Here is a 6928-nt window from a genome sequence, read left to right on the forward strand (position 1 = left end):
TTCTTTCCATCCTTGAAAACTGTTGTGCCACTCTTTCTGACCTCTGTGATTTCTGATAAGATACCCACTGTTAGGCAAATTGGTTTTCTTTATAGGAAAGGTGTTTTGTCTCTTTTGTTGCTTTCAATATCTCTTTATCTGTTTTTAGAGTTTAGAAATTTTGATTGATTTTGCTTTCAGTCAACCGTTGAAGGAGATTCTTCTCTAAAAAGTACATAAAAATGCAAATCTCCAGGTCAACAATCTCTAAAATAGTTTAGATTTCTGTATTCTGGTGTTTGGAAAACAAGTTCACTAAGGCAATCCCTTAGGGCTGGTAATTTCATGATGTAAATCATTTCACATTTGTAAAGCATAAAGTAGCAAAGTTTTAGTCACTGCACAAACAAGTATCTGAACCCCTTCCTGTGTTTAATTGGTATAAACTATCTAGGGCGGCAGTGCCCCACCTTTTTGGCACCAGAGACCGTTTCATGAAAGACAATTTTTTACATGGATGAGGGAGCGGGGGCTGGGGGGATGATTGGGGATGATTCAAGCACATTAGATTTATTGTGCACTTTATTTATATTGTTATTACATTGTAATATGTAATGAAATAAGTATCCAACTCACCGTAATGTAGAATCACTGGAAGCCTTGAGTTTGTTTTCCTGCAACTAGACGGTCCCATCTGGCAGTGATAGAAAAGAGTGACAGATCATCAAGCATTAGATTCTCATAAGGAGCCCACAATCTAGATCCCTTTCATGCGCAGTTCACAATAGGGTTTGGGCTTCTATGAGAATCTGATGCCTCCGCTTACCTGGGAGGCAGGGGAGCCAGGTGGTCATAAGAGCTATGGGAGTTGGTGTATAAGTACAGATGAAGCTTCGCTGGCTCTCCTGCCACGCTGCCTGGTACCTGGTCTGTGTACTGGAGATTGGGGACTCCTGATCTAGAGTAAAATAGATAAAGAGTTCGCCTGAACAGGGACTTGAACCCTGGACCCTCAGAGTAAAAGTCTGATGCTCTGCCAGCTGAGATATCCAGGTACTCACTCATTTTTTTCCACGGAGTATCTAATCTAGATTTCTTCATTTGTTCCGTTCATTTTATGTTTCATGTTGCAATTTGTAAATCACGTTACTTGAATTCTCCTCATTTCGAAGACCCTGTTTAAGAGAGACATTATAATCGCTAGGAACATTTTCCTTTTCTCTTTTTAAACATCTCCTTTCTGTAGATTTTCGTAACCTGAGATGGGGCGTCTTCTACGCAAAGCACTGCGGAGCTGCTAGATACAGAGGGTTTCATTCTCGCCAATTAGCTGCAACCTAAACTTCTGGAGGCAATAGTAGAGCTACTTTTGTTCGTATCCCTCAGTATTATCCTGTATGTCTTTCTTGCAGGCTTTGCAGGCAGAGGGGAAGAGAGACGAAGGAGGAAGAATTTGAAGATGCAAGAGAACATTCCATAATGGACCCCTTTCTGTTGGTAGATGAAACTGCCAGCCAGGCATCACGTTGGCAAGTGGACTGCAGACCCGCGGTCTGGCTGGCCAGAGGGGAAAACCTTGTGTAACAGTGTCTTTTGGTTTAGCATTCAGTGCCACTTTTGCTGGTCACAGTCTGAAGGTTTTAGAAATAGTGATGTTAAACACAGCAAGACTTTTTCTGCCAGATATTCATTCTCCAAACACCGATAGACAAAGGCAGTAATTAATAATGGATATTTTCTTTCTTTTTTCCTTGCTTTATTTTAAATATATTTTTCTTCATCTATGGATCTTTTAAAAATTTTTAATTTTTATGGGTGTATAATATATATATGTGTGTGTATATATATGATACATGGGATATTTTAATGCAGGTATACAATGTGTAATAATCATATTAGGAAAAACGAAGCATCCATCAGCTCAACACCTTATCATTTTCTTCTTTCTTCTTCTTCTCTTCTTCTTCTTCTTCTTCTTCTTCTTCTTCTTCTTCTTCTTCTTCTTCTTCTTTTTTCTTCTTCTTCTTTCTTTCTTCTTCTTCTTTCTTCTTCTTCTTTTTTCTTTCTTCTTCTTTCCTCTTCTTCTTCTCTTCTTCTGCTTCTCCTTTTTTTTTTTTGACACAGAGTATCACTCTGTCACCCAGGCTGGAGAGCAGTGGCATGATCTCGGCTCACTGCAAGCTTCGCCTCCCAGGTTCACGCCATTCTCCTGCCCCAGCCTCCCGAGTAGCTGGGAGTACAGGTGCCCACCACCATGCCTGGCTAATTTTTTTGTATTTTTATTAGAGACGGGGTTTCACCATGTTAGGCAGGATGGTCTCGATCTCCTGACCTCGTGATCCGCCTGCCTCAGCCTCCCAAAGCTGGGATTACAGGTGTGAGCCACCGAGCCCCGCCAACACCTTATCATTTCTTTGTGTTACAGACATTCCAGTTATAATCTTTGAGTTATTTTTAAAGGTACAATAAATTTTTGTTGACTGTAATCACCCTGTTGTGCTATCAAATGATACATCTTATTCATGCTAACTCTATTTTTGTATCCATTAACCATCTCACTGCCCCTCCAATGCCCTTTCCAGCTCTAGTAACCATCATTCTACTCTCTGTCTCCATGAGTTCAATTGTTTTATTTTTGGCTTCCACAAACGAGAGAGAATATGTGAAGTTTTACTTTCTGTGCATTCCTTAACATGCATAGACTTTTACATAACATAATGTCCTCTAGTTTGTGAGGAAAAGTTACATATTAAATTTGAACTCAGTTGAACATGGACACAAACAATGGTCACCAAATCCTGGAACATGTTGTATGAGCCCCTTGAGGTGTTCATCCAGTGCTGTTGCAGAGAAATCTCTATTTCAATCTATTCCTATATGTTAGTTATTGAAAAACAGCAGACAATCGCAAAAAAAGCTGACGTTTTCGTGTTCCTTGAGCCCAGTCTCGAAGGGCCCTCGTGACTGGGCCTCATGCCAAACAACTTGTTACAAAAAGAGCTAGGGTCCCAGACCGCACCAAAGCTTCATGAGACCTCTCTTCGTCTGTGCACAGACGAGTGGCCAACTCTGGAACCCGGGCTGTTGCTTCCCGTCTGGTGATGAAATCTTTCATAGTCTGGTGAGTGTGTGTATATATATATATAATATATATATATGTATATTTCCCTTCTCCCATTCCCATTGCAATTTGCTTATTATATCATTTGTTTATTATATCTGCATTGCCATTTACGTGGGATAAACGTTATTTATCCTTAAAGGTATTGGTGTGTGTGTCTTTTCTTCTCCCCCCTTGCGTTTCCCGCACAGAACATAGTTTCATCCACTTGCAAATGACCAGATCTCATTCTTTGCATGGCTGAGTAGTACCCCGTTGTGTATACATACCACATTTTAATTTATTCATTTATCTGTTGATGGGCACTTAGGATGCTTCCAATCTTGGCTATTGTGAATAGTGCTGCAATAAAGATGAGAGTGTAGATATCTTTTTGATATACAAATTTCCTTTCTTTTGGGTACATGCCTAGCAAGGGCATTGCTGGAATATATGGTAATATTTTTATTTTTCTGAGGAACCTCCATACTGTTCTCCACAGCGGTTGTACTAATTTACATTCCCACCAAGAGTGTACTAGGGTTCCCCTTTCTCCACATCCTTGCCTGTCTTTGAGACGAAAGTCATTTTAACTTAGGTGAAATAATATTTCATTTTAGTTTTGATTTGCATTTATTCGATGATCAATGGTGTTGAGCATCTTTTCATACATCCATTTGCCATTTGTATGTCTTCTTTTAAAAGACACATAGACAAAAGAATTGCAAATAGATATATGAGTAGAAAACCTTCATTTGCTGAGTTTTCTTTATCCTTTCCTTTCACAGTAGCCCCCACCCCCAACACACACACACATACACACACACACACACACACACACGTCAGGTTAATAACCAGACCATAAGGGGCTTCAAACCTTAGTTCTTTCTGTGTGTGAGAGTGAACGTTTGTTGTACACTCGATCACACCTCACAGGAAATGCTGAGTTTTCCAAATTCTAAAGTTAAGAAGATTATTAGGGTCATGCATTATGGGTTTTTGTAAAATGGCTAAAGTAGCTACATTGGGAGATTCTTTGTCTAAAAGTCTAATACATCCCCCGGTTTGATTCAGAGCTTGGCAGGTTGTCTCGTTTTATCTAAATAAATAAATAAATGCTATTTTTTTCAAAGCTCAATTATAGAAGCCTTTATCTACAGACACCCTCCTCCATCCATTTCCTCAGTGAAATTATCTAGACAGATGATATAGAGAGATTAAAAATGTCATACTTTCAAATCTCTCTTGGATTCCTCACAAAATACTTTTGTTAGAAATATTTAAAATGTTTAAAGGAATCTTGCCTGGAACACTTCAGATAAAAATCAGAAGTCACCAGAGAAAATATTGAAATTTGGAGAGGAAATGTTATCACTGGTATAAACAAACATTTTATACAATTTAATAGCTTCTTAGTATTATTCTTTCAAATATCAGTGCCAATCCTTTTTAGCATCCTCCTGAAGAAAGAAATTTCAGGCTACTTTGGACATATTTTGTATAGGGCAGCCCTGCTCCGCAAAGAGCAGGTAAAAATAAATAAATAAATATAACAATAAATAAATAAATTTCGATGGTTTTGCTCAGTCTGTCAACCTTACTGACGGTGCCAACTTTACTAACTGCTGCCTATGTCTGCCAGTTAACTTTTGCTCCTCCAGACTGAACAAAAAATGCCCGTTTATTTAAATTTTTTAGATTTTGAGATTTTGTATTGCTATTCTTTGGGCACAAAATCCACTAGTGAGAAGGTGAGGAACCAAAACTGAGAACAATCTCAAAACACCTGAATAAGTTTGAGTCTGTTAGAACAAAAGTCCTGATAGGGCATCTTGCCCAAAGTGGAGTTGGATTCTTCAGCATTGATTAGAGCAAGTAGCCTCCCCAAACTGGATCACACCAGAAACCATTATTCAATCTAATGCTCCTCATAGGACGCTCTCCGAGAAAGAAACTGACCTACCTCAATCAGTTTCAGAGGGAACAGCAGAAGACATTTCCTTGGTCTACCCAGACCCATCTAGTCCGGCCCCAGAACTAGCGTTCGGTGGTCTCAAACATGGGTCATTACTTGATAAATTAGTGTACATAGGATATACCATCCAAAATATGGGCTAAAACAATTCTTGAGTTTTGACTGGAGAAAGCTGGAGAAAATGGTGTACAAAGGATCCAGGAGAAGTTTATGGCTGAGAGATGCATCCCTCTGTGAAAAGGAGATAGGACTGGGCACTGGAAAAGTGAAATAGTTTCTTCCTAATAACTTGTCATTTCCACGAAGCCAAGACGATGCGAAAACTGGGGGAATCTTCGGTTGGTTTACTTTACAAACTTTTTTTTTTTTTTATCTTTGCTACCCTATCAATACACGGGACATAGCTGGGGAAAGTGTCACAAAAAATCACCCTCGATGGTTTGTGGATCAATCCAAAGGTGAACTTGGAGCAAGCTACGTTTAGGCAAAATACTGGGGCTTTTCTGACAAGGGGAGCTTTTCTTTATTATTTCAACTTTTATTTTAGATTCAGGTAGTACAGCGCAGGTTTGGGACAAGAGTGTATTGCGTGTTGCTGATGTCTGGGGTATGATTGAACCTGTCACCCAGGTGGTGAGCATAATACCCAACAGGCAGTTTTTCAATCCTTGCCCCCCTCCCTACCTCCCACCTCTTACTGTCTCCAGTGTTTTTTGTTCCGGGGAGCTCTTGTTTGAGCTTACAGGCTTTTTTCCCTGGGGGAAGCACCATCGTATCTTTAAGATGGAAAAGGTCAAAATATATCAAACAACGATGCTCCCTCTTATGCTGTCATGTCCACTCCTTCATTGCAGACTTGAGTTCTTGGCTCACATTTCTGTACCTGAACTTGCATCATCATTATTATGGGAATCAATTTATGGTACCATCAATTTATGGTAACTTAGAGAAGAGAGCCTTCAAAGAAGGCAAAGGTGTCACTTTTTGATCATCTCGCAGTTTATAATTCTAAAGAATTGCTATTAGGAATTTTAGATGGAGTTTTATTCCTCCTGGGTGCCTCCTTCCCCACCTCTCCCCGCCTCCCTTCAAGTTGTTAAATCTCCAATTACGAAGTTAAAGGTTTGAAAACAGAAGCTCATCGTTTCCTCACTGCACTTCCGTATTCATGTTTGAAAACCAGCATTTGTGTGTGGCCAGTGTGGCCTAATGGATAAGGCATCTGATTCCAGATCAGAAGATTAAGGGTTTGAGTCCTCTCGTGGTCGTGTCCTTGCTCTATTGTCAGGAAACATCTTCACTTTCTCCATGTTTCCTTGAGCTTTCTACAAGCTGGTTAAAAAAAAAAAAACCTTTGGAAACTTGAAATGAAGAGAATGTTGACAAAAAGCAAGAACCCAACCCAGTGAGCAAGCTGTGTACTGACTATGAAAGTGCACTTTTTCCCTGGCATAGGTACTACCGGAGGCATTCGTAATTTGGAATGGGCTTGGTTTTTCCCATTTATGGTCTTGTCCTACCTGTTTCATGAATTTAACAAACATACACAAAAGTACCTTTTTTTTTTTCTTTTAGACAGAGTCTTGCTCTGTCACCCAGGCAGGAGTGCAGTGGCACGATTTCAGCTCACTGAAAACTCGGCCTCTTGGGGTCAAGCAATTCTCCTGCCTCAGCCTCCCAAGTACCTGGGATTACAGGCGCCCACCATAACAACTGGCTAATATTTGTATTTTTTTTTAGTAGAGACAGGGTTTCATCATATTGGCCAGATTGGTCTCAAACTCCTGACCTCAGGTGATCCGCCCACCTCGGCATTCCAAAGTGCTGGGATTACAGGCCTGAACCACCGCGCCTGGCACTTTTTTTTTTTCTGA

General features: G+C 40.0%; 1 non-coding gene across 1 annotated transcript; it reads right to left on the minus strand.

Moving 5' to 3' along the window:
• Positions 1 to 961: 961 nt before the first annotated feature.
• TRNAK-UUU lies at positions 962 to 1034 on the minus strand. The gene has a single exon. It is a non-coding gene; the product is annotated as a tRNA-Lys (tRNA).
• Between the last annotated feature and the right edge of the window lie 5894 nt (positions 1035 to 6928).

This window comes from Nomascus leucogenys, unplaced genomic scaffold (assembly GCF_006542625.1).
Source record: "Nomascus leucogenys isolate Asia unplaced genomic scaffold, Asia_NLE_v1 002207F_12586_qpd_obj, whole genome shotgun sequence".
Classification (NCBI taxonomy): domain Eukaryota; kingdom Metazoa; phylum Chordata; class Mammalia; order Primates; family Hylobatidae; genus Nomascus; species Nomascus leucogenys.